The sequence below is a fragment of the Nilaparvata lugens genome, chromosome 8 (genome assembly GCF_014356525.2).
Source record: "Nilaparvata lugens isolate BPH chromosome 8, ASM1435652v1, whole genome shotgun sequence".
Lineage (NCBI taxonomy): Eukaryota > Metazoa > Arthropoda > Insecta > Hemiptera > Delphacidae > Nilaparvata > Nilaparvata lugens.
Window position 1 is genome coordinate 18,138,088 of NC_052511.1, and position 18,949 is coordinate 18,157,036.

At 34.7% G+C, this 18,949-nt stretch overlaps 1 protein-coding gene and 1 long non-coding RNA gene across 3 annotated transcripts in view; one reads left to right on the top strand and one right to left on the bottom strand.

Moving 5' to 3' along the window:
* The window catches only part of LOC120352648, a 121,439-nt gene that overhangs the window by 42,294 nt on the left and 60,196 nt on the right, over window positions 1-18,949 (bottom strand). Inside the window, exon 6 of one of the 2 annotated variants that reach the window (XR_005571995.1) lies at window positions 8,957-9,020. This is a non-coding gene — a long non-coding RNA (uncharacterized LOC120352648). Of the gene's footprint in view, window positions 1-8,592; window positions 9,021-18,949 lie in introns of those variants that run through there. The other variant, XR_005571996.1, reaches the window with a different exon arrangement.
* LOC111063866 (mucin-5AC) overlaps window positions 1-18,949 on the top strand; it is an 81,152-nt gene that overhangs the window by 1,340 nt on the left and 60,863 nt on the right. The gene's annotated exons all lie outside the window — the stretch shown is intronic.

The window sequence follows — 18,949 nt, forward strand, 5'->3', positions numbered from 1 at the left end:
AAACACTACACTACGAGAGTGAAACAGGTACAAATAAAAAAAAACATTATTGATAAATAACCACAAGAACAATGGAATCATTTCTTGAGTGATTGATTGTTTCATGAATGATTCATTCATTATTCCACTTGAATAGTATTTAATGAATATTATGACCTGATAGAAGAATTCCACAGGAAAACACAGCTTGCAACGTGTAATTGATTTTCTAGAAACAGACATCAGTATAATTCGAATGACTCTTAATTGAATTAGTGCTGAGCTATAAAATTCTTACAAGTCTCGTAATGGGTACTTAATCTAATACTCATCTTCTTCTTGTGTAATTAATTCCGTAACAACTTTAGCTGAATGCTTTGTAAACAGGTTGTACTTGGACCTGCGCTGTAAATATTTCAAATTAGACGATTGTTATTTCTATTTGGATGAGCTTATCCCAAGCTATTTATTCGGCAATTTTTTGGTATTTTCTAGATATCGCAAAATTTTCAACATGGAGGGAAGACTAGTTTCTTAACTTGAATAATATAAAAACTAAAATTATAGTTTCAAAAAAATTTAATAAAATCCTTTATTTAGTTATTTACTTCAGTTATTTATTTACTTACTTTTAACTATTTCACATGGAAATAAAATCAACGATATTCAGGAAAAAGTCACATTGGAATTAAATTAATTGTTGAAATTTTAGTAATAAACAAACCTTACTGATTTATTTTTCGTAATAGTGACAATTCAAATAATTCAATAATAATTGTTGAATACGTTGGATGTGATGAGGTTACGTAACAGACTACTAAAAGTTTACAATTGCACTATTTTATTTATTGGTTTTGTAAAAGTACTCAAGGATCAAATTCAACATTGAAAAACTCAACTCAGTAAATGAATCATGGCCTTGAACTTGAAATATCATAGTAAACAGTCATAATAGTTCTGTACAAACCTCTCGTTGTTTAGAAAATTATGATTTATCAGGATTAAAACGTAGAAGGAATTCAATATAATTATAAATCCATGTGAATTATAATTTCCTGGCTTCAAGTTTGAAAAGGAATTATATTTTCCAATTTTTTCACGAATTTAGAAGAAAGTATTATGTCCCATTTTCATTTTATCCCATACTCTCATCAAATTCTAAATTCGAAGTTGAAGTATGATTGCAGTGGAAATTGTGAGGGAGTGAACATTATTTAGAACCATAGTATTATCTAATCTAAATTCTAATGAGATATAGCTCAAAGCCTTTTTCATCTCCCAATCGATTCAATGATACAAATTCTACACGTAAATTCCCGTACGTGGAAACGATTAAAAAACGTACGATATTTGGTTATCATTGCAGCATAAATTCTATGATCCACCCCATAAATCTACGATTTACCTGATCGCTTAGCATTTTTCTCTAACAATGATGAAGGAAAAAAGTCACACTGAGACATAGAAAATCCCATCATTAGACATTCCAATCAATTCCACAAACTGGAATCAATTTCGCGTATTTTTCTCCAACAATGGTAAAGAGGAATTAATCACACTGAGAGCACTGAGAGTTGTAAAAATAAATAAGAAATTTCGATAAGTTTCACAAACTGGGTTTGAAATTCACTACTTTATTAAAACCAGTGTATCATTCACTTATGTATCAGCACTATCATGGACTATGGTGTAGGCATAGGTGCTCCCTACCCTCATAGGCCTAATGCATATCAACTCATACTCACCCCACGCGCATCAAAAGCTTGCAGAGTAATTGATCACAAAATCAAAGTCAAGCAGAATAATCAATCTATTGAAGCCTGAAATCATAGGCAACTGTGATCATGATATCAGAATCAACCATAAAGTGATCCTTAACCGAAAGCAACCAGACTAATTGATTACATCAAGAGCAACCATTAATCAAAATAATTCATCAATGACTACAGCAATAGATACATCGATAGCTACCAGTTTAATCAGGAATCCTCTGATACAATGCGAGTCCTTTGATGATTCTCCATCAATTGCACAACTCAATGCTTTTCCAATAACAGTTGATTACATCGATCTGGTTGACGCTTGACTCTGGTTAGTCACGTGTGCCATCTCTATTCTCCAGTCAAGATCGAAATGCCGGAAGGTCATCTCTCGTTTCTCGGTGCATTCAACTCTCCGAGGAGGAGAACGCCTCCTCCTCCTCCAACACACTCGACTAGATTCGCTCGGTCACTCTAATTAGTAAATGGCTAGCGCCAAATTTGGTGCATCACTTCTCCGACACCAAACTGGCATTCCATCAATGTCGACATTAATCCTGACGACTTGATTGATAATCTCGACGCCTCACTGAGATGAACTTGTTATACAATCGAACTTCCCAAATCAGGTAGAAACTAATATCATTCAGAACTTCAAATCATACTCAACATCTAGGAATAGATGGCATTATTTGTTTGTGCGGCAAAAATTCATTTCTCTTATTTAGTGATAACATCAATCTGCGTGAACTGATGATGGACACAACAATTTCCTTCCTTTGAACATTTTCACTAGAATTAGCAGCATAAAGATCCCGAGCTCAAACCCTCTCATAACCAAAAGTTTTTTAACCAGATCACTCCCGTGTTATCGGATGGGCACGTTAAACTGTCGTACCCGGCTGAAGTATGACAGTCGTAAGGCCCATTGACGGCTTGAATTGACGGCTATTCAGGTGGTGGGACCTTCCCGCAAGGGACTTCCACTAACAAAAAGCCATACGAATTTACTTTGTACCAGAATTATTCAAAGGAATCAAATCTTATTTAAACAGCAATGTTGTAGCAAAGAACGGAGCTAAGTTTCAATTCGCTATCGAGAGAAATTCATTCTATAGTTTTGGTTGTCTAGTGGTTGAAGTTCAAGTTATATTTTAGAAAAGTGCTACAATTCTGTGGAATCTGTCATCAGAAAGTGATTTGTTTCGAGATACGTCCTCCATACTTCCCAACACCCCATTTACCTCCTCCACATTTTGCTTTTCATTCATATCCACTTCCTTATTTCTCTCCCTCTCCTCCTTTTTCTTCTTCTCATCCTTTTTCTCTTTCTCCTCCTTCGTTCCTTCTCGTTATCATCATACACTCCATCGACTATGAACTTGTTCAATGACTTCAATAGTTTACACCTTAGTTTACTCCAGTAGACTCCAGGACAGTATTTTTGTGATGAATTTTAATTTCATAACAAGCCACGTTCCTTCCTGATCATTAAACCAAGTTGTGGCACAATATTTTGCCAAGCAAGAGGATGAGATGAATCTTGCTATTGAGTTTTACAAACGTGTGTTCAGACCTGTGCCACAATGGATATCAGCCAGAAAAAGCCGCAAAGTGGGGATGATGGACACGATTTTATGAAGACGAAGACATAATGAGTCACAGCTAGCATCTTCCCTGTCTCTCCAACAATAATCAGATTCTTAAAGCAACAAGGTCTATGGGACGGTCTTGTTCCTGTCAGTTCCGAAAAACATCCTTGTGGTATTCTTCTTTTTTTCAAATATTTCCACCTTTTTCTATTCACATCCTCTATACAACTCATACACTGAGATGCTCCACAGGCTACACTATTATTTATAAACATTGGATGAGATCACAGAGAGTAATATTAGCTCCTATAAATAAGTTCTGTGAATTCTTTTATTCTAACATATTATCTGTTTCCATTTTATAACATCTGAACCAGAGCCAAAAGCTCACGATTCCAATTAATTTGCTTGATTGTAATAGAATTTATATGAGATTGAATTTATGAAATCCAGTCATAAATGTGATCATCAAAATGGTTTTTTCAACACCTTCTAGCTTATTCAAATTCTTCTTCAATTTATAGACTTGATATAATTATTCAACAATACTGATTCCTTCATTTTTTACAGTTGAGAACATTGTGTAATGACTATTCAGAAATACCATAGAATTCACTTCACACTAAACTTGTTCGTAGGATTCACATTTCTATTTCCAATCTACAATAATCAATATCTTTCCAATTAATCGTACTGAAACATGACAAGCTTCTTGAATAAATTATTTTTTCTGTTATTTTTTTATTTTTATTTTATTTATTAATATTTTTTACAGAGAAGCACTGGTTGGGAGAGAAAAACTAAGGATACTCCTTGTACTATTTCTTTCCCAAGTTTAGATAACACTTTAAAAGTCCAATATAGGGTTATGATTTCACTTTACTGAAATTCCGATTCATAGTTCATGCATTGACTTCAATTAACACTTTTTCATAACATCAATTATCCAATATAAAATATCCAGAAAACTTCATTTTAAAAAATTATTCTATAAACTTTATCATCAAAGAGGCACGTACAACAAGTGGGGCAAACGAGCTAGCACTAATTCTGTTTCTAATATTGAAGATTCCACATGACGATTGAAAGGAAAAATCGAATCAGTTCCGGTACTGACCTTGATACCTTGATACCATACTCACAGTCCAAAAAGTCTTCCCTTGGAAAATAAAACGTACATGAGAATCTAATTAAGTTTGCTCTGAAAAAATGAAAACCATGCTACGTGCGTGGCTCTCAAAAAATAGATGAGAAAGTACACAATAATTCAATAAGTTGGGGTGGCAATAGCCTTCCCCATACAATGATGCACCAGCCAATAATCAGAATAGCAGGCTTATTAATACAATGGCTGACCAAAAGAGAGTGAATTGTCGCTTGGGGCGAAATTTGGCAGAATGGAAACAAAAAAGGAGGAAGAGATGGGGAGTGATGGTGAGAGGGGAAGATTCCAATAAAAAATAAAAGTGTGAACCGTCCGCTATTCTTTATCCTATACAACGCCGTGCTTGATTAATCAATAATTGAAGCCTAAAACAGCGGCACTGGCTATTTTTTCAAAGCTTCAATCTTCTAGTTAACGCGCGCGGTTGGTAACTCAAATCGAAACCTTTTGAAAAGATGACCGACCAAGGTTCCACTCTGGTTCACGGTCAAGACACTAGACTCATCTTGTCAGCCGCATCATTTTTCAATCAAGGAAACAAACTAACCCAACACAAAAACTAATAATAAACTATGACAATATCCTTCACGCGTGTTATTCTCATGCAGATGAAACTAATTCCAATGCAACGTTCAATGATTAGTATGAATGTTATCTTGGTTTTACAAGGAATCCTAATATTCCCCATTGTTGTTTTGTCACATTTTTTCATAATGTCGGAAGTTTTCACAACTGGAACTCAAGTCGTTGATGGAGATGGAACGCAACTGGTATGTTATCAAGTGATTCACTTGATTGATCTCGTTGGTTTTGAAAAATGCATTTGAAAGTTATTTGAAAGCATAGACGAAGAACTGTTATTGAAGAAGTATCCACTAGTAATCCTCCAGAAGGGATGTTCCCCTATTATATTTCTCTATAAAACCAGTGAGGCTTAAAATTAGGGCTTCTTTGGGGGTAGTAATGACAAGTTGAGGAAGCATTATATTAATTAACTAATAGATTGTACATTCTTCCCCTTTCTACAAACTATGATATGCATTATATATCAATACAACACATTTTTCTATTAAGACTTTTGTGGTAAATGTGGTCGGTTGCTGGAATAGTTAGATTCTATCAAACAGCTATAAAATTAATTAGTTCTTTGGACCAACTTATTTGCTTTGAGTTAAGTGACATCCATTTTGATTAGATATCAACTTGATATATTAATTAATGTGGAACCATTCATTGGAAATTGAATAGATGAACTCTTGAAATAGAAACCTCTTCAGAGATGCATCTTTTTTCAAAGTGAATAAATAAAAATATAAAAAAAAGTACAACAGAATACATTATTTACGCTGCAAGAACGTAGCAAGTCCACCTTGTATCTAAATTAAGAGAAAAGTCCTTTTTGTATTTATAAATTCTGCTTGCCTATTATAATAAAGTATTTTTCTGTATCATATAATTTAACAGCGAGGACTGATTCAAAAGATTCATAAACTTCTCTTACTCTTTCCTACAGTGAGGTACACATTATAATGGTAGTGTTTGATTAGCAATGGTATTGCTATCCCTGTCTATCATTCAACAAAGCGGATAGCGCTCTCTTTCTCGCTTTGCCAGATCTTGTCTTTTAACAATGTAGAATTAATAAACAAAATATTTCATCTCAATTCTGGAAATTCGTTATGGAATTATTGAAAAATAAAACTTCTTGCTTAATAAAGTATAATTGATTATTTTAAACGAGAATGAACAGTTAATATTACATAAATAATCCAGTATCAGATACCGTCTATGGATAGCATTGACAAGACAGAGAATTGGCAACATTGTTCTCCTATATTTCTCCACTGCCATTATATCGTGGACCTCACTATAGATTAGGATTGAAAGGCTTGAAAAATAGCACCATCTCTCAATAGAAAGGTAAAATTCTCGTGTATGGAGCCAAAATACATGAATTGACTTTATTTACAGAGCATCTTTCAGTTTGCGCAAAGGTGTTCTTTCTTCGAGACAAGTCTCGCAAAACTACTGTGAAGATGGAACTGAAGATTACATTTTACGCAAGGAAACAATTAGTCAATCTTCTCCTTCACGCACCGCCATTGTTGGGCTTAATTGCCTCAGTACAACCAAAGTACGTCGGTTTGTCTCTTCTTGAAACTGCGATCAAATTGGCATGCGCATTCTGTAGCATTAAAATCATAATAGCAGTGCAAATCATCCTGTTCTTCCTCATTGTCTCAATCCAATCAAATGATGCACCTTTGTACTCAACTTAGTTGTTTGTGGCTTAGCCAGTTGATGAACCTTTGGACAATTTGTGTTGATGATACATTGGAGATTCAGCTACCATCTCATTGAATTTATCTTCTATTATCGACCCTCATTTCTATTAATTTTAGAACCATCCTCGTTCGACTCGAATATTATATTATTAAATCCAGGAGAATACCATCAGATACCGATTACGCATGGGCTATCAGTATTATTATTTTTAATTATTGACATTTAATACTCAGACCACTTATTTGAGGTTCATCCTCATCTGTTGATTGTATTGGCATATATCACCTTTTCGGTAAGCTACTCTCGGAAGGTCTAATACTTGGGAATCCAAGTAACTGCAATGGCCATTGAAATAATTTCGTAATATGTTCCTTAGTATGTGCAATTAAATTGGCAATGAACTTTCAATCAATCTGGGAGTATTTACACTAAGAATTAAATTGATGAATCATGTTCATCTATCCAACTATATGTCGCATAAATGTGAAGTTCTCTGACCTCATAGATCAAAGATATAAACATATTTTATCATGATATTTTCAAAAATGATTATATTTATCATATTTTCATGATGTCCAGCAAGAAAATATCATCATGGTCGACTCCATCATACTCCAATTATCGACTCCCGTGAACTAATCAAGATACTTTCCAAATCTTCAAAGATTTCAGCTCTTTCATAAAAGCTATTGAATTAGCTATTTCATGTATGATTTCATGTAAATGTCACGCTCGAAATCTCATAGAGTATAATATTTTCCAGTGATAGTGATGTCAATGTTAGATATCTTGATTAGTTTTGATATCTTTATTAGAAAGATAGTATCTTGATTAGTTCACGAGAGTCGATAATTAGAGTATGATAGAGTTGATCATGATGATATTTGCTTGCTGGACATCATAAAAATATAATAAATATAATTATTATTGAAAATATTATGATAAAATATGTTTATATCTTTGATCTATGAGGTCAGAGAACTTCACATTGTGATGTAATGTTGGTAATAATGAGGATTATAGTAATAATGGGTGGCAAATATAGAAGGTATAGTAATTGATAGAAGATAGTGGTAGATATAGTATATGTGGTGAAGATAGAGATGGAGAAGACAGTGTTCAATTTAATTGATGAATAGAACTATGAACTTCCTACAACATCAACGATGGAAATATAAAAATAATACTGAAACTAAATCCATGTTAAATACCAAAAGTGGAGAGGTTAAGTTGGACAATGTCCCACTGACCAAGAAATGAAAAATCTTCCTAGAATTGAAACTACTTGGCAAGTTGGCAATCCAAAAATTCTTTTAGGCGAAAGAATAAGAAGTTTTAGAGTGGAAGGAGGGGTAGAAGAAGGAGGAAGAGGGGAAGGAGGAAAAGAAGAAGAAGGAAAAGAGTAAGAAAAAGAAGAAGAAAAAGGAGGAGGAGGAGGAGGAGGAGGAGGAGGAGGAGGAGGAGGTGGAGGAGGGGAAAGAGGTGTTTGGACTTTCCATCGCGAATTGTGGAACAAACTCAGCTCCACTGCCACATTTTTGCGAATCACGTACTAAGCATGAACGTAGCCATTCATCGTTGTGTTCATTCTCATAAATCTTGAGCCAAGAAAAGGAACAACTTTTCAAGCTACCGGCCTGAGCCGTAATCTCAGTGTGCAAGTTATAAATCCATTTTGCTTGTTCATTCATGGTTTGACATATTAAATTCGCCACTAGTTTTGACTTGGTATTTGCTACTGTCTTGATTAATGTGTACAATTCTGTCACACTTCCACACCCTAGATGAATAAATAATCAATTCAAATAAATATCTAATATAAATACATTTAATGATAAATGTACAACTTATGTCTTATTGACAGAAAAAGAGTCAAATTCCCAAGCATGGAGCTCTTGCAACTCAACTGAACAATTCATCTCAAACAGCAAGGCCCGGTTGCACAATAGCCGGTCAAATTTTAACCATGATTAATTCCACGAGAACCAATCAGAGAAGGCGTTTTTGAAAATACGGCTTCTCTGATTGGTTCTCGTGGAAAAGACGGCTTCTCTGATTGGTTTTCGTGGGATTAATCACGGTTAAAACTTAACCGGCTGTTGTGCAACCTGCACAGAGTCTTAATCCATCACTAATAGGCTACCTTCAATTTACCACTGGTGCTTAATTCTTACCTTGACAAAAAAGCTCATTCAGGAAATCCCGAATCTCTGATCCATGTATCCCAAATAGATGCACCTGGAAAATACGGATTTACACCATTAAAATAGTTCGATTTTCCAGAAGTACCTGATCATAGAATAGGAACTGATTTTTTTCAAAAGGTTTTCGATTTCATTGATGTAATTTAGAAGCAAGGTCCTAGAGGATTATGGAGTGGAATACTGCTAATGAGCTAATATTCAAGCATAGATTGCTAATTGAATGCTAAAATGCATTAAATTCGAAGAAGAAATATTGGAGGTCATACTAATTGTTGAACTTAAATGCTAGAATACATTGCTCAAATACTAATGATGTTCATGTACTCAACAAAAAACATCGAGGTTTCAATTGATGATAAGCATTGATGTCCACGATGGTCCCTTACAGAAAACCCCTTCAAAACTAAATCAATTTGAAATCTGAGCTTCAAACTTTTTTTAACTTGTGTATTTCCATTGATGATATAATTCATTCCATCTCAGTCCATTTCCACCATCTCATTCCATATCAAAATACTATTGCACTATTCCAGAAACCCGACATTTCCCCATAATATTACATTGCAGGTATGCTGAAAATATCAATAAAAACAAAGTGATCATGTGTGTCAGAAGGACTACAGCCTTGCCAAGGTCAAACGCGGCTCGTTGTCGCCCGACAAAATTATTTACCAGGCAAAATCGAACTTGACCGAGGGAAGGAAGGTCACTGAATCCAAATATAACTGCAATCTTCCGCCGTAGCAACTATTTCCTGTCAAGCTCACACCTCCCCCTCTCCATCAATCGACAAACAACCCCCTTCCCCTCCCAAGCGGTCACACCAAAACCACAAGATCAGGTCTCATGAGAGAAAAGGTGTGACCCCATCTCTCCTTTGACTATAAAAACGCGGATGACAAGTAAACAGTGGAATATTCAAGAGGGAATGAAGAAGAAGATGGAGAAGAAGGAGAAGAAGAAGAAGAAGCAGACAAGAAAGATGAAGAAGAAGAAAAAGAATAAGGAGGAGGAAGAGTGGGAGAGGATGTAGTGAAGGAAGAATGAGAAAAAGAAGAAGAACAAGAACAAGAAAGAGGAAGAGGAGGAGGAGAAGAAGAAGATGAAGAAGAAGAAGAAGAAGAAGAAGAAGAAGAAGAAGTAGTAGTAGTAGTAGCAGAAGAAGGAGAAGGATGAGAAGGAGAAGAAAAAGTAAAAGGTGAAGACGAAGAAAAAGGCGAAGAAGAAGAAGAAAAAGAAGAAAATATTGGAAAGTAAGAGACCACAGTGGCGACAAAACCTGTTGCTAGAGACAGTTTTAACGTTCCTGTCCTAAAAAAGTCTCCAGCAGGGTACTGAATAAAGCTCAACTAAAGTTGCGAAGGTAGATTAAGATTACGAGAGAGAGAGAGAGAGTGAGAGAGAGAGTGAGAGAGAGAGAGAGAGAGTGAGAGAGAGAGAGAGAGAGAAATACAGAGAGAGAGTTGAGAAATCAACCAAAATATTAAGAGAGAGAAAAGCTGGAAATCAAGCAAAAGAGACCAAAAGATTCAGAGAGAGAAAGACAAAAATCATCCAGAAGAGAGAGAGTGCGTGTATGTGTGATCGAGTAAGAAAAGGGAGAAGACCTTTTTATATCTGCTCTTATAAGAGTCGCCACACATCTAACACACATTGGCACATGTGAACAGTTATTCCGGTATAGTTTGTTTTTTTAATCCACGTGTGTCGCCTCCTCGGAAAGTTCAGCTCCTCCCTTTTCAAGTTACACCTTACACCTGGCTGCTGGCTGCTGGTTCACCTGAGATGCGGTTTTGATTTTGGTCACCGTTAATTTCGGATGACTCAACCTCTGGTTTGAGCTTCTCATAGAATATAAAGACACCGTGAACTATGAACACTTGAAACATCGCAACCAATTAGTCTTAGTTATCTATAAAGGTGCATTTTCGTTTATGCGTAAATTTTCGCAGTCGACGTCGACAAGCAATGTTGACATTCATATTGTCCAAATTTGAAGTGTGCTCAAATCAAATCAAGCAATGTTGACATTCATATTGTCCAAATTTCAAGTGTGCTAAAACAGCTGATCAAATAACTTTTAATTATTTGTGTTTATTATTCAAGAATCAAACATCTATAATAATATCAAAATATTGCCATATAAAAGTATAAAATCAATCTCCCCCATTAAATCATAATTGAACATAATATTTTAGGTTATTTAGACAAATTGAAATCTACCCAATCTGAGATCCTCACCCTGTCGTAGTAGACGTCGGCATTTACGCACAAACGAAAACCCAGCTTAAGTTGAATGATAAAATAATCAAATTTATAATATGGTGGTATAGTTTTTTGAGAAAAGTCTCTTTTGGGTAGCTCCATCTGTACTCATTTCAAAATAATATATTAAATAATATATGTTTGTAACATGTTGCTTTTTGAGAATAAAAACTTTTTCATTCATTCACTTATAATCAACCCATTTTCAACCATAGATTCATTTTTCATATTAACATATTCATTCATACTCCTGAATGCACTAAGAATCAGATTCATCCTCAAGATAGATTCAATTTAACTTTTTTGTTATTAAATAGAACGACTAGCGGTCAAGTTTCTCCAATAAATGAAATTATTAACTTACTGTGACGAGATCTTTCGGCAGGTCTGCCATCTTCATGGTTGTATTCATCTTTGTACTCATGAGTGCAACTATGGAGATGAAAAGATCTCATCTCAGTAAGATCTGCCGAAAGAGATCATCACAGTGGATAAATTGATTTATTGAAGAAATTTGACTGCTAGTCGTTCTATTCAATAACAAAAAAGTGATTCAATAAGTAAGCAGTTCATGATTTGAAGAATTCATTTACAATCTTGAATAAATCCAGATTAGAATCGACATAGAAACCAGAATCGAATTAAATTACGAACAAATCAACTGAACGAAAGCGGTAGTCTGATCAATCATTATCTCAAGATATAACCTAATAATATCGAGTCATATCATACGAACTCTATTTGGTAGATTATTATCGTAGTTAAACACTTTAAACCTACACCACGTGAATTACAAACGTCCACCGGAAGACTAATTGATTTCCAACATGTAGTCACGTCTAGTAGGAATCCAACCAGACATCAAGAACAATGAGTGACAGATATGTTCGCAAACTTTCATGAGACATGTTCATGTTTTGCACACATGCTTCTCCATGTGGGCCATTCTGCACAAGTCACGTATAGCCCCAGCGGATTGTTGAAACGGTATTTTTGGCAACACAATACGACAGTGCAATGATCACAGCTGTTTATTCGGCGACCTTAGAACCAGTTGTCGTGAAATGGGGACGCGCGTCAGATTTGATACCTGATAAAACCTAACCTAACCTATTTGATACCTAACCTAACGTAGAACGCGATAAAAATCGAGGAAGGTGACACGGGCTCATTGATGCGGTAATTTTATGACATGTGATCTGTGATTGTAGTGTCAATTGCAAACATGACTGGTTATTGAATATGTCATCTGCACTCATGCATATTATACAGTACTAATATCAATAGAAAAGTAGTTGGAGTGTCTCTGGTTGGGTGTATTGTTTCATATGAGCAACCCAATACAGAATACCCTCATAAAAAAAATTTTCATAATGATTCGGTTTCCAATCAGGCAGACTTTTTGTGGATCCTTAGATAATGGATAGAGCATTCATTTATTGAATTGCTAAATATTTTCCGTCAAGGCTAAAAATAAACTTCCTACTGGTGATATTTTTCAAAGTTTTTCGATTTGTATATCATCATGCTATCAAAATAAAAATTTTTCTCAAGAAAAAATTTTCTCCGATCTTTTTGAAATATGAGCACCTAAAGTTTAAATTTTTGGTACAGAATATTTCAAATTTGGTGAGAGATAAATCCATGAGATTAAAAGGTTTGATTCCTCATGGTATATTGTTCATTGAATAAAACAAAATTTTTCTGAAAATCTCAATTTTTGAGAAAGTTATTCAATTTACCAAAAATGAGCAAAAATAGCTCAACTAAAAGTTATTTTTGGTCACTTTTAGTAAATTGAATAACTTTCTCAAAAATTGATATTTTGTGACCTAAAATAACTTTTAGTTGAGCTATTTTTGCTCATTTTTGGTAAATTGAATAACTTTCTCAAAAATTGATATTTTCAGAAAATTTTTGGTTTATTCAATCAACAATTCCATGAAGAATTTATCCTCTAGATCTCATGGATTTATCTCTTACCGAATTTGAAATGTTCTGTCCCAAAAATTTAAACTTTAGGCGCTCACATCTCAAAAAGTAATGATCGAAAATAAAATGTTTCCCGAAAAAACTTTTCTATTTTGATAGCTTGATGATACACAAATCGAAAAAATTGAAAAATATCACCAGTAGTAAGTTTATTTTTAGCCTTTGCACAGCCTTAACGGAGAATATTTAGCAATTTCATGAATGAATGCTCTATTGAGGTTTGCGTAGCTTACCTAGCTTCCCAAAAACTTCATGAATTGATGAGACGTAGGAGATTGTTACTACTGTGCATTGAAATGAAGTGATCAAATGTATTTAATGTCTTTCGCGTTACTTGCATCATAGTCTATCGAAAACTTCATGATTTAATGAAAGAAATGAGACATTAGAAATTGATACTGATGTACAGTACATGAAAATGAAGTTATCAGATGCTCTATTATGTCTTTCACGTTACCTGCATCATAGATTCTCAATAACCTGTTGAATCAACAAGAGAAATGTAACGTAGGAAATCATTACTTTATCGAAGTAAAGACTAATTCAATTCGTTGCAATGCAAATCGTTTCTCTTCTAGTAGTTGCTGAACGTAATATGATTTCGTCAATGGGGAAATTTATTGAGTATTTCACAAAGTTTCAACACATCTTTTGTTCAAATTCTTACACTCTTTATTCACTCCCTTTAAATTCACACATCTCATGAAGTTTAGCTCTTTTCCATGTTTAGACTACCACAGCACAATATTGCAGTTTTGAGTCACTTAAGTCATTTCTCTACATTTCTTCACTTCATTCGAATTGGAGAAATATAATTTCAATAACAACAATTCAAATGGTTTGAGAATCCAATACCCAAAATACTTCAAGATTGATGATGGTTTAGAGGATACTTTTTATAAGTGAGAACAAATGTTCGAATTCAACATTCACTGAAAAGATTCTCTAGTCTACCTACTGAGGATGCAGTCAGGAAAACGAAGATCTGAGATTAAGATGAAAGTTTTGTCGGCTAATGGAGGTAGCCCAAGTTGAGGGCCAAATCTGCGCTCTGTGGACAGTCTGTTAGTAGAGACAAAACCTAATTTCCTTTGGCGTTGTGCAAGCAATGTATTGTTCTCCGACTGGAAAGGATCTACACTAGAAGAGTCAGCTGGATATTCGTCCGCTTCAAGTTCTGACGGCGAATTAGGACCATCTTAATCCATCAAACTGAACCATTCTGAATAATCTCTCTCTCTTCTTCAATCTGGCTATGTCCTGTTCGGTAGCTGACATATCATGTACTGTACAAACATTATTTTGAAATTTCAAATAACTCAATGGTCAATATCCCTTGATATCCAGTAATTTTACCATAACATGATCAATAGATAATCTTTATAACAGTTATATAACATGACATATAAATTATGCTTTTACAGAGCTCGGTTGTTATTGAAGTTTTTTGAGTTATCGTAAATGATAGTTTCACATTTTTCGAGACCTATCAGCTGGCGATTGTCTATTGTCTAATCAAACTGTAAATGTGTTTGTATATATTGAATATGTTAGGAATAATATGTAAATAATAATGTGTTGAATAAATTTGTCTTCAATAATAGAGCATTCTTTCTTTTACAGTTGAAAAACAAAATTCAATTACAATCTTCAAACAGAAACAGACATTGGGGAAAAGATCGATTATTCTAAATTTGAACTTCCTTCAAGCATTACACCATGAACTCATTGAGATTTAAATCTTGAGCTTTAAAAACTGTAAAATCTCAAATAAACCATCATTCTTGATTTCTTCACTAGTGGGATGTACTCATGCAATCTTTCTCATTATTCAATGCGCTTGGAGATTTCAGGGAGTGAATTTCTTGATTACAGAACGGTAAACATAAAAATATTGATTGAATCTTTAAAATTCAGTATCAGATTCAGTGAATTCAGAATAATGTTATTATTTAATGTTTATAAACACTTAACATTCAGTATTTCTAGCAAAAATGGTTGCGTAATTTCCAGCGTGAATCTCAACTGGACATGAATAACTTCTGTTTCTGTAATAAAACCGTTTGACTCTGAGAAATACACTCTGATTTGCAGTTGGGAAAAGTCTCACACAGAACTCTCTCCCTACTTCATACCCAATGTTACCCAAACAATCCTTGCACTCTTAAAATACAGCATCATTCTTCTGGTAGGAGCCAAAACGAATACTGAAAAACTACAATAGAATACATAAGATGCATTTATAAATCGTCTTGAGTCTTTTTACAAATACTGAAAAACTACGATTGAACATATAAAATGAATACATTTTATTCAGTCCTTTTACAAATAACACAGTGATTTGTGAAGCCGGTCACTTAATCTGTGTAAACAGGAAAGAGAAGAATGTAGTATCAGACAGAGAGCGACGACGACCTTCACCCAGAGAGTCATTGGTCGTGTAATGAGACGACCCACATGCTCTCTTATCGATTACGATCACCGGTAACCGTAAAATTACTCTTACATCTTCGTCCGACTTTCATCTTACGTCCAGTTCGCGTCTTCGCGACTACTTTCACTAGGTCGTAATTCATATTCAATTCATCCTCATATCATCCTCATTGATTATCTAATCGTGGATAACAAGAATTGATCTTTTGCTCACATCTTTTGAGTGAAAATACTTGATATTCTTGAATAAGAATGTAGAATTAAATTTGATATCTAGTGGAATTTTTCGTTTGCATGTTGAAAATTCGGGAATTCATTTCCCATGATTGAGTCAATTCATGATAATAATAACCATGATGACAAGTCACGTTGATAATAACCGTATTAAGGTTCTTTCGATAATTTATGAATTCAGACACTTTGCTTCAGATACTTACTTACCTCTATCATGATCTTGGCAGGAAAACGTATTGGATGTCACCCTTGAAAAAACCCCTCAGAGTATCTCTCACATCATTCAATTCTAATATAACAAATCAACTATAATACTCCCGCAAGGAACTCACTGTATAGAAAGTTTTCAGCAATGCCCTCTCAAATTGAAGGTTTCTCAAATCTGTAGTCAAATTTTGCTGAGTGCAAGAAGGTTAATCAAGACAACATCCTGAATTCACACACTAAGGCCCGGTTGCACAAAAGCCGGTTAAATTTTAACCGTAATAAATTTCACGAGGACCAGTCAGAGAAGGCCTTTTTGATAAGACTGTTTCTCTGATTGGTTCTCGTGATTAACAACGGTTAAAATTTAACCCGCTTTTGTGCAACCGGCACTGACTAGTACAAGATTTATGATGTGATGGTACTGACCACCAAGTCACATCACAATTCCAAATGAAACAAGAATGTATTATTATGAAACAAATGTATATTTGTGATGGAAGAAATTGTAATGGAACAAATATGTATTAGTGATTCACGCAAGGTTATAAATGATCCATGTACATGAAATCCTAAACAACGATTACTTGCTAATATGATCGAATCCAGTTCAATGTGTGACATTCCGGGTTTAAACAATCAGCTTATATCATCTCCGTTTAAACTGAGATAGTGCATATGGGCCTTATCTACGTTTAACGCTAATCCACGATTACATATAATAGGTATGTTTGCATTCAATGTACCTAGAATACATTCATACCTAGAATGTATTATAGGTAAATTGGTTGCATTTATATTAAAATGCTTCTAATTCCGGGTTTAAACGATCAGCTGATCAATCTAACCACGTTGGTACATTATGGGACTTGATCATCTATTTTAGTATTTATCGACACTGTTGCCCACTCCATGATCCTCTAGGAATGCCTGATGCTTCCCACAATATCTGCACCTTGCATACTTTGCCCTGTTAATGCCGGCCTCAATCAAAACGCCTACCAGCTATTGATAATTATCAATCCTAACCAAGCTGTCATCTTCTACAACTCATTTCATTCCATTATTCTAAGACAACAATCGAAGATTTCGAGCAAACATTCATTGTTCATCTTCATTATCTGTTTGAGTTGGCTTTTTAGAACCGGATTATAATTAGACTACTCGAGCATGGCTCGCCTGCAGCAGATGAGATAACTCACAGTCAAATCAATGCTTTGCAAGACTAACAGATGAGTTATGAAAGAAAGGCTAGTGAACTTCGGAAGATATGCTTTTGTCTCACGATAGCATCGTAGCATTCATATATTTCATTCATCAGCACTCATTTATCAGATGCAAGATTCTTTCAATGCACTAAAGTCTGCAAAACGATTATTTATTAGCTGTAGATGCACATAATAGCTCCAGGCTTGTGCATGTATGATTGAAGGGTGAGCCTATGATGACATATAGATTTTCTTACAGTTTAATGTGAGTTCCGACTGACCAAGAAGCCATTTTGATTAATTGGTGGCTTGGCACCCACCTAAACCTATATGTCCACTCATCTCTCATCAGTTTCTTTACCAGTTTCATTTTGATCAATTGGTGGTTCGGAACCAACCAAGACTGTAGGTCCACTTATCTCTCATCAGTTTCATTGCCTACGCACAAGCCTAAAGCTCATGTGGGCATCATCCACACCAAAAGAAAAAAAACTGGAAATTAGTAGATGGTCCGGGAAAAATGTTATTGAACGAGCGTCAGCCAGCTCCAAAAACGTTGGCCAAACAAATGTTTGTTTGTTGGTTTACTTGTTTGAATGTATGCTCAGCTTCAAATTTTGAATGTATATGATTCGAACCTTTTTACAGATCATGTTCATTGGACAACTTATTCTACCGGCTCCTTCATCCTTTTTCATACAAAAAAGTGTAGGCTCTCTGTACAACTATGTATTGTATATGCTATACATGGACTTAATGATCAAGAGAGGAAACAATCATACAAAAGTCATATGGAATATTGCGAATTGATTCCAAGCTGAGATTTCAATAGAACAGCTGATAGAATAAGTTGAACAAATTGGAGAACGTACTACGATGTTTGGGCGAGAGCCAATGAGAGTTGGTTGTAGGCGGAACTTCCACTTCTACCAAGCAGGCACTGAAGTGTTCTCGCTTGTGATTGGTGGAAGTCGACCAATAGGATTGGAGAGGCAACAGACTGTTTGTTTAATATAGTTGGGGTGAAAATCATATTATACTGTTACCATTTCTCATAAATAACTTGTTAAATGAATAAATGAGTTAGAATTGAACCAAAAAACCTTGGTAATTTATCATTACAAATATCAAATTTCTTTCAATATAGTTCAATGATCTTTCAATGGAGCTGACAGAATATCAGTGGCATTTTAAGCGAGTTTTCCATCCCGAGGGCTGACTAGTGAAGGATGTTGAGAAAAAATGAATGAGTAAAGAAAGAAAGCCCATTCATGAAATACAAAGACTAGATACGTAAATGAATGATAGATAGGGACAATCATAAAAAAAGACCTGAAATGTTTACAATGAGACATGGATTCAATTGATTACCTATAAAGTTTATATCCTATATTGTTTTATAGATCTACAGTCTATAGCTTATGGATACTACAAAATCAGACCCTCATTGTCAATTCACTCAGTCATTTAGAATGTGTTTATCAATATTTTGACAGGGTAGCAATTCATTATTCCACTATCAATAATAATTATTATCTTCAATTAAAATACATAATTTCATTAGTGAGTAGATGCAGATTTATTACAAAGATGACACCGGTAAGACCAAAGTTCGTGGAACAAGTAA